This window comes from Molothrus aeneus, chromosome 27, assembly GCF_037042795.1.
Source record: "Molothrus aeneus isolate 106 chromosome 27, BPBGC_Maene_1.0, whole genome shotgun sequence".
In the NCBI taxonomy this organism is placed as follows: domain Eukaryota; kingdom Metazoa; phylum Chordata; class Aves; order Passeriformes; family Icteridae; genus Molothrus; species Molothrus aeneus.
The window spans coordinates 4769091-4778825 of record NC_089672.1 but is presented as its reverse complement, the minus strand read 5'-3'; the positions used below and the strand labels follow the sequence as shown (position 1 = coordinate 4778825).

At 51.6% G+C, this 9735-nt stretch overlaps 2 non-coding genes across 2 annotated transcripts; one reads left to right on the top strand and one right to left on the bottom strand.

Moving 5' to 3' along the window:
* Positions 1-283: 283 nt before the first annotated feature.
* On the top strand, positions 284-355 carry TRNAG-UCC (transfer RNA glycine (anticodon UCC)). Its single transcript has one exon. It is a non-coding gene; the product is annotated as a tRNA-Gly (tRNA).
* Positions 356-699: 344 nt separating this feature from the next.
* On the bottom strand, positions 700-772 carry TRNAV-CAC (transfer RNA valine (anticodon CAC)). The gene has a single exon. It is a non-coding gene; the product is annotated as a tRNA-Val (tRNA).
* Positions 773-9735: the final 8963 nt, after the last annotated feature.

The following is a 9735-nucleotide window of genomic DNA, read 5'->3' as shown; positions in this document are numbered from 1 at the left end:
ACCTCCAGGGACGGTGAATCTGCCGCCTCTCTGGGCAGTCCGTGGAACACCTTCTTGGAGAGGGTGGGCACGGAGAGAATTGAGGCTGATACAGGGTAAAAAAAGCACGGAGAAAAGAGCCTTCTCTCCCTCGGAGATTGGCCCCAAATTCAGCATTTATTGCCGTCGTGGGGCGGCTGTGAAACCATTCTCATCTTTCGTTGCACTTTGTCCCCTGCTTTAGAATAGTTGGGTCCCGCAGAACGATATTCCTGAGGGAAGCCAGGAAGGGTTGTGTCAGCGGGCGTTGGTGGTATAGTGGTTAGCATAGCTGCCTTCCAAGCAGTTGACCCGGGTTCGATTCCCGGCCAACGCATGTTCGTTTTTTTCCTTCTCCATTATCTTTTTTTTTTTTTTCCCGTTTCTCATTGATCCGAACCGAATTGAGATGCACCGGCGCGCAGAGCGCCCGCCCGGCTGCGCTTTGCCCACTTGAGCCCTGGCGGGAGGCGGGCGCTGGTCAGCGATGGGGCGAATGCTGCCGGTTACTTCTCTTTCCGAGTCGTGAGGAGACGGCGGGGAAATAAATACATAATTCAGAATAAATTAAAAAAAAAACACGAAAGAAAAAACCAAACCAAAAACTTAAGCCCCCTTAACCAAAACAACAAGGAAATGAACAGACACAAAAAACCACCCCAAGATGAAGGCAAAAACAGGTGTTTCCGCCCGGGATCGAACCGGGGACCTTTCGCGTGTGAGGCGAACGTGATAACCGCTACACTACGGAAACCCGCTATGGGAGCGTGTGAATAGCGATGGCCCATGTTCCCGCCATGGCGGCTGAGGGGACGCGGACCTCCTTCACGGCGACCTCAAAATAAACCCCCGCAAACCCCTGGAAGCGCCGCGCGGGACACCCAGTGATTATCATCAATGGCTAATTGGAGCTCCCAGACATCCGCTGGTCTCATGAGAGGACTGAGGTGCGTGTCCCGGGCAGTGTTTCGGGAGTCCCCTCAGAGACGACACAGCCCCACAGGGAGGTTCCCGCTGAGGGGGCGCAGGGCGCTGCTGAGGAAATGTCGCTTTTCCCTAAGGCAGCTGCCACCAGATGTCGGTAGAATAGTGGCGACAGGGAGTGGAGCTCCCTGGAGAGCCGCCTGGGATGGACGGAACCCGCCTGGCCCAGGGGACAGGGGCTGGAAGAGGAACGGCCCCAAGGACAGACCTGTTGACAACCACAGACTGACAAGATGCCAGACTGGTTTGAATTGGAAGGACTTTAAATCTCATCATTCCACACCCTGCCATGAGCAGGAACACCTTCCACTGTCTGGGATGTTCCAAATCCCATCCAGCCTGGCCTTGGACACTTTCAGGGATCCAGTGGCAGCCCCAGCTGCTCTGGGAATTCCATCCCAGGGCCTCACCACCCTCAGTCAAAAGCTGACAATCCCAGATAGTTCTAAGTTTGTTCCTCTTACCCTACTGCAATGTTATCAACTTACTTAATGGCAATCTTTCTCTTTTTGGTAAAACCTCAGCCCTTGGAATCAGGTGGTAACATGAGAATTATGTTTTCCTGTTTTGTTTTCTTTGTTGAAGTGTATTTTATGCTCTGCTAGTTGCAGAGAAAAGCTTAGAAGGGAGAAATGAATCATAAACTCAGATGAAAGCAAAAAGAACCTCACTTTTAATAACACTTGCACTTAATAAAATCTCCTTTAATTTTACAATTTCATTTTACAATTTTGTAGCTGATCTTTTGATTTGGAGCCAAAAGGGGTAGAGAAGAGGTTGTCACTTGTCCTTTAACTTCAGGGCTTGCCAGTGCTTTATTCTGCTCTGATTTACGATAAGGATTATAATGTTACATCCAAGTCCGTGACAAACCTGATGTCTTGAGACTTGTTTGCTTCGTGTTGTTGTTAAACATCCTGGAATGAAACCCTTTTTGCCTGCAGCTGGCAGAGCTGCAGAGAGGATTGGTTACAACCTTTGCTCTGAGCATCAGCTGAGCGTGCTGGGGCAGAGCTGATCAATAGCTGGGGGCAAGGTCCCCTCCCTCGAGCAGGGGGAAGTGGATCTGCGAGTGACCCAAGACCATCCGTGGGAAGATTCAAACCCTTTGGGTTTTGTTTTCTTCTGCAGCCCTCTTTCAGCCTGGCGATGGTGGAGAGAGGAGCCGCAGAACAAACAGCACCAGCGAGGAAGATCCTGGAAGGTACCTGTGGGAGGCAGAGGCAGGAATTCCATGGAAGATGTCGTGCTGTCGGTGTGAACTCCCAAACCCACCCGGATCCCGTGGTGGTGCCTGCTTCTGGCAGCACCACACCGAGCTGTGGGCTCTGGATGCTCCTCGTGTGGGCAGCGCTGGCTTTGGGGCCCTCTTCCCGCTGCTTCCTGCTTGCTGGAATGGCTCCCGGGGATGGTCTGGCTTTTCTGACAAAGATCCATTGTCAGGGACGGCTCAAACTTTGCCCACAGGACAAAGATCCTGCAGCATTCCCCCTTCCAGTCCGTGACCTATCCCACTTCCTCTGCTGCCAGCACTTCCCACCCGTGTGGAGCTGCACCCCTGAGCCTCACCCGCTCCCCAGAGCAGGAGGAAGGACTGTGGCAGGGAAAAAACAACCCGGGGGCTCATTTGGAGGTGAAGGCTGGATATTCTCTTCTATTATCACCAGCATCTGCCCTTTCTGAGCGAGGAGCACTCCCCCAGCTCTCACCGGCGGCCGTGCTCGGCTTTGTTTCCCTGACACGCTGCGCTGGCTGCACAGTCCCATTCTCCCCTTCTCCTCCCTCCACTCCCAAAGCCTGCGTGGCTGCTCCAAGAGGGAAGCTGGAAGCACCGTGGAGCAGGAGAGCTGACAATCAGGGCCGGGAGACGACGCTGCTGCCGCGCACAATACCCCCCCAATTAGCCATTCATTTCTTCTGCCTCTGAAACGGGGAGCACAGCCCTTGTGCTGGGAGATAAAACAAGAACGGCTTCAATAGCGCTGATTTAAATTAGGTCAGGCTGGCTTTTGTGCGGCAGGGACCACACAATAGCTGTCACACGACGGCGGAGGGGAGCAGCATAAAGGAAAAGAGGCCAAGCAAGCGGCACAGAAGCTGGGAGTTGGTGGGTGCTGGGACCTCGGGGGTGTGTGCTGGGCATAGCGGAGGGGCAGACACTCACCCAGCACGTGATGCTGAGGCATGAAAGGGGCGGCATGGCCAGCGGGGGACACAGGGGTCACACACTGCCTGGGCACAAACAAGCTCTGCCACACCACAGCCACGTGCCCCTGGGAAACTGGTCTTTGACCATCACTGGTTATGAGACAAAGGGGTGACAAGTTTTGGATCTCTCAGGACAAGAAGGATATTGAAAGGCTGGAGTGTGTCCAGGGAAGGGAGCAGAGCTGGGAAAGGGTCTGGAGCACCAGGAGCAGCTGAGGGAGCTAAGAGGGCTCAGCCTGGAGAAAAGGAGGCTCAGGGGGACCTTCCTGATTGTTGGGATGTCCTGTGCAGGGCCTGGAGTTGGACTGATGATCCCTGGGGACCCTTCCAACTCAGGGTATTCCATGATTCCATGACCTGAGTTGCAATCCCCAGCGTTGCCCGATTTCTCTCCCCTCATAAGTTCCCCAAAAGTCCATGCCTGGCCTGAGCACCTGGTGCGCTGTGAAATCCTACACTGGCTTCTCTATGGATGGGTGTATTTGGGGAAATGCCAGCAGCTCCCTCAAAATGATCTCAGCTCAGGTTCTCAGAGCCATCCAAGTGTCTGCCTTCAGAGAGAGGTCCTGGGGAGAGATTTCCAGGAGGATGTGAGCACTGGAGCCTCGTCCCAGTTCTCTCCCCCAGTTTCATTAATATCCTCATTGCTGTTTTTACAGGGGCAATGCAGATGTTCATGTTTATCTGGCCATGGGAGGACACAAGAGCAGCGTGCTCAGAGCTATCAGCAAGAGCCTGATCTTTTCAGCAAGCTGTTGTCATGGTCTAAATGAATTTATCCAGGTAAATCCATATGCAAAGGAAGGGCAGGTAAGTGTATAAATAAGAGTCCACCCCTTCAAGTCTCCCAGGAATAAATAAATGGTCTTTTGTGCCCCAGATTGGACTTTTACAGGTCCCACTTTGCTACATTGGGCCAAAAAACAGTGGGGGAAATTGTGGGTGTGGAAAAGTGGAAGGACATAATCAGCCATTTAATTCAGTCTTTTTGGAAGGGCAGCTTTATATTCTTTTGCAGTTGCAAGAAAAAGCTGTAAACAAAAAACAATACTTAAGAAAAATGTTCATTGTATTACAAAGTCATAATTTGCATGCTAAAATTGCAAGTGTTATAATTTCTACTACTGATAGTAAAAAAGTAGGTGAGCCAAAGCACTGAGTGTGCCAGCCAGTGCCAAAAGGAGGAAACTAGGTTAAGCTGAAGTATCAGTTGTTCCTATTCCCCTTCATTTGTTTGTTCACACATGAATAATTTTTTTTTTTAAATACAAGACAGCTTAGAGCTACCCTGGGCCATCAGCTCCAATGGCCTACATAATTCCCAGGCTGATTGAAACACTCTGCTTCCCATGGGCACACACAGGCAGCGGAATATTCCGTGGCCACCAGCTGATACTGGAAAGACAGGCACTAAAAATAAGTTGTCCTTTTTAACAGTAAATGTAATTAAGCACTGAAATAGTGCCTGTTGGAGGGAGGTGGCCCTGAAGGCACGGAGCCAAAATGAGACATGTTGTTAAAAGGTATGTTCCCTTCAGCAGATGGTCAGAGCTCTGGTGCATGAAGCACCCAGTGAAATTATCCACCCAGCTCCTGTAGGAAGCCTGTCTGGAGCAGCCATAATAGCCCTAATTTCTCTCAAAATACAAATATATGGTTGCTAGTTTTCACTGCTTTACAGCCATACTATTTGGTGTATTTTTAGCTGTTTAGTTGTGAGAACACAACAAAAACAGCAACAGCCCACTTTGGTTTGCATTATGGTTTACATTCTAAAGCCCACACTGAGGGGACACTGGAGGTGCCCAGGTACCAAAAGCAGTTTAACTGTGATAGCACAAAAATGTGCTGTCTGTCAGGGGAAGGTTAGGTGGAATATTAGGAAAAGGTTCTTCCCCAGAGAGTGGTGGGCACTGACCAGGCTCCCCAGGGAATGGTGACAGCCCCAAGGCTGCCAGAGTTCAGGGAGCATTTGCACAACACTCTCTGTCCCTGCATGTGGGGTGACCCAGAAGCAGAAGAGGCAGGAATCCAGCTCTTGTTGACAGCTTAGGAATGTGATCATTGTGGGTTCCAAACAAGAAGACATAAAAGCTATAGCTGATCACGTTATTAGTGCAGACATCCATATATAAAAATAAATCAGAATGATACAATTATGTGGATATAGGTAGAGATTGTTATTCTCCAGCAAATGGCATCATCTGGGATGCTCCTGGGTTGTGACTGTGTAAATCCCAGTATTCCTGAGATGGCCTCTATAACCTGAAATACTCATTGGAGTCCTCTCCAACAACCCAAAATCCACTGCAGAAAATAATATGTTCTGCAGACGATTGGTTCATTCTCTGAATATTTATTTGCTGGTTTAGGCTGGGGTATTTTTCTATTCTTATTACTACTATTATTTGTTTTGTTTATTTCTTCTCCATTTATCAGCTCCAGCTGAGACAAGGGAGGGCGGGAGGAGGGTTTTGTTCCTCTGGAGATAACAGGAGGCTGTGCCTGTGCAGCCATGGTGACAAGATCCAGGGCGCTTTCTGGCTTCCAAGCAATTTGCTCCCCACCCCTGGCTCCCAAGTAAAAGTGGGGCAGAGATAGAAAGGAGCTTTTGTTTCTCAAGTGCTTCAGCTGTTACTTCTAATTAAGCGAAGAGCTCCAGTGCCTTCCCGCTCCCCAGCCGAAGGAGGATGGAGTTGGGGCAGAAGGAGAGCCAAGGGGCTGTGGCAGCTCTCCTCTTTCCAGCTGCAGCCTGCCTGGGTGACCTGTGCCATCCCAGTGCCTCAGATTCCCTGGCTGCAGGGGGGGAAGAAATGAGAGAGCCCGAGCCCAGCACGAGGCCAGATGGAAACGACCACCCTGCTGTTCAAGGTGTTATTATCGGTTTAGTGCAATATGTTCCCAGCTTCCCAGACATGCTGACTATCAGCAAATTGCTCTTTCCTTCTCCAGCTTTCCCTGGATGCCATCCCCTTCTCTCTGAGATGCCAGCCCCTGCCTTTAGGTCTAACAGCATTTCTCCAACCTCCCCAGTGTGCCTCTTTTTAACCCCTGTTGGTATCACTGGGATGTGCTGCAGGAGCCAGGTGAAATGTCAGCAGCCAGGGACTGGGCAGGTGGCCTTGGCACAGCCAGGTGGGGTCTGTGGCACAAGGAGAGTGGCAGAGGGCAGAGCTGTGACAGCTGTGAAGCACACAGCCCCTGCCCAGCTCTGCAGCAGGGAACACAGACTGTTCCACAGCACTGCACGAACATGGGAAGGATTGCCAAGAGGAAAAGAGGGTGGAGATGTGGAGAGAGAGAGGAAAAAAATGAATGTAGGGAAAAGGAACACTCAGGAATCTGACGGCCCACAGACTCAGGGTCCAAGCCCTGACCCAGCTCTGGAAGTTGCCCACCAAGGACTGAAGGAGCCCTCCAGGTCATGGCTGCTCCCCTGTGCCTCTGCACCCACTGAACTCTGTTGGATCTCTTCAGCCCAACAGGGATCTCACAGGGAGAAGTTTAGGGCTTCACTCACAAACAGATGGTCTCCCTCTTGGGCCCCATCTGCCAGGCAACGCTGGAGCAGTTGGTCTCTGCAGTGCTGAGCAGAATCTTGTTTACTTTCCCCTCCCATCCCTAAGGTGATCGCAGGGCAACCCAAGCCTTCTGTTTCAGCCCAGATTTCCAGGAACTGCCAGGGCCTCCGAGGTGTGGGAGTGTTACCCAAGAGCAAGAGAGGGCATGTGGCACTGGCCAGCCCTGATCTCTGTCACTGTTCAGTGTTGGAGAGATGGAGCAGCACCTGGCACCTGCCCCTTTCCCCCCTCCAGGACACAAAGAGTCTCCATCCACCAGGGATGCAGGGAACTGTCTCCTGACAGCATTAAGCACGCACAAAAATAGGTGAGACCAGCTCTCCTTGAGCAGCACCAGCCAAGATTATTGCAGCATGCCCGACAGAAGTACTTTACTTCTTCTTCTCTGGGTTCTGCTGCTGCAACTCTGTGTCAAGGACTGGAGGAGATCATCCATCCATGCACCAGCCCGTGTTTTCCAGAGACCTCAGCCCCAGCAGCCAGAGCAGCGAGGTCCTGCTCTCTCAGTTGCCAGGTTAGGCAGTCAGTGCTCTAATGGTGCTCACTGAGCAGAGGGCACGGAGCACGGCTTCATCCCTCCCCCGAGGGTTCCCATCCAGCCGGGACTCTGCCGCTGGCAGCTCCGCACTAATCAGCCCCGAGGCAGGAAGTGGAAACTTTCTGCTTGCAGCCACTTAGTTTCATTAGAAGCATCACCAGAGAAAACAGGGCCTCAGGTGAGGCAGGGAGAGGCAGGAGGTGGGGAGAGGGGTTTGCAGCTTGTTTGTCGTGGCACTTGGCATGGCAGCTTCAGCTGGAAAGGGTCAGAGACAGCCTGGAGCTGGGGCCTGTCACCCACACGGGTCAGAGCTCTGGAGGTCATGTAGCTGGGCAGTGATTGTTGCAGGGTATATTATTCCTATCACTGCAAAGAATTTTCCCCCATGTCTAGCCTAGATCTTCCTTGTTCAACACAAACATGGTACTGTGCAGAGGTGGAATATTAGGGGCTGGAGTCGCTGCCTAATCATGTATTGATTTCAGTGGAGCTGAGCTGAGTCTGCCCGGCCCTGCTCCATCCCCCTCGTGCCCCAGGAGAATGTTTTGTGTGAGACTAAATGCCTCTGTAAGTGCCTCTCAGCTCCCTGCTCATTGAGAGCTGTTCTGCACAGACACATCGGAGCAGGGAGGGTGCAGGATCCTGGAATCACATTTCCTTTTGGCAAGAGGGATTTTATCTACCTCAGTCTTCCTGGGCAGCGTGCATGGTGGGGCTGTCAGTTCCCCTGAGCAGGACTAAGAGCCCAGCCAGGCAGGAATTCTGGCACCACCAGCAGCCCTCTATCCCTTGCCTCCCATTTCACTCATGTCCTCACACAAGAGCAGAAATAAACTCAACCGCTCACCTCTAAGTCTGATTTCCCTGCTTACATTTTTCACTAAGCCAGCTCAAATAAAGCAACACTTTCAGGAATTGGACTTGATGATCCATGTGGGACCCTTCCAACTCAGGACATTCCACATTCTGTGCACCCTGATGGCTCTGGGAGAGATCTGTGACAGGGACAGAGCTGGCAGGATAAATAAGACAGGAAAAAGTAACCAGAAGAACAGAACTCAGATTCCCGAAGTCTCATTCATGAAAAAGTATTGCCCCTTGTTCCTGCTTTGTGCCTCATTTGTGAAAACAGATGTTCTGTTACTCCCACATGGATGAGCAGTTGTTTTCATGTGAGCTCCCACATGGACGAGCAGTTGTTTTCATGTGAGCTCCTGTCCATCTTCCAGTTAAGGGTTCATTTGTTGGCCTTGGAGATTTCAGCAGCAACAATCCTGTTTGGAGACACCCACGCAGCCCTGCAGGAGCTCTGCCCTGGGATGGAGAGGAGCTGGGTCAGGGAATGCAGCAGCCAGGAGATGGAGCAGCTTGGCTCCTCAGCACAGAGCAGGAGCAGGCTTGGGAGAGAAAGGCCAGGCCCTTACAGGGCTCTTGTCCCTGATGGAACAGATGTGGCAGCTGCTTTGTGCCACAACCTCTGCGCGTTTGCGGAGCGGCCAAAGGACTCCCCGGGCTGTGCCTCGGGCTGGCACATGGGGCCTTTCATTTTCCTCAAGGGCTCTCGAGGAAGAGCTCATTGTACCTGCTCGGAATTAATTCTGCCAGTCCCCAGCCTGCTCATGGACTCCCCGTGCTGGAGTTCAAGACATGCCTTTCATTTTTTTTTCTTCTCTCTGGGACAATTGGTATCCTGGGATGGAGCTGCATCCTGGTGCACACCACACACACCTGACTTGAAGCCTCCGGGAATTGGATTTTCCAAGTCTCCCCACAGCAGCTGCTGGCTGACAGCTTTGTCCTGTTCCCTGGCTGCACAGCCCTCATTCCTCCAAGGCCAAGGATCCCCCTTTGTGCTCCATCAGCTGGAAGTGCTGTTCTGTTTGGGGCTACCTCAGAACTGCTGGCACAACAAAGCTGTTTTGGTTCTGGCTGAGCACTCGGCATTTGAGCTCTCATGTGGTTGGAGCCCATTTTTTTGCAAGAATGAAAACAGTGGATTAATGAGCTGCTTGTGGCTAATGTGCAGGGTTTCTCAGAACTGGTGCTATTAGAGCCCAGCGTCATGTAGGAGGTAAATGGCAGCACACGGTGAATAAAGCAGTGATATAATAGGTTTAAGTAGTCCATTTCCCTTTGGAGTGTTACTGATAACAGGCCCAAATGCATACAAGACCATTCCCTTAATGAATAAGACTGCTCTCTAGCAGAGCACACGCTGCAGCGCCTCACAAGGGGTTTATTTTCCATCATTTTCATCCAAAACAAGGCTTGGGTGTTTGAGTTGGAGTGGGGTGCAGGGAGGACTATAAACATGGTCTGACTGCTCCACAGGAGACACGTCCTTATCCCAATGTGCTGGCCGTGGATGCAACCAGAGGAAGATACCCAGGACAGGTCACAAGGCTG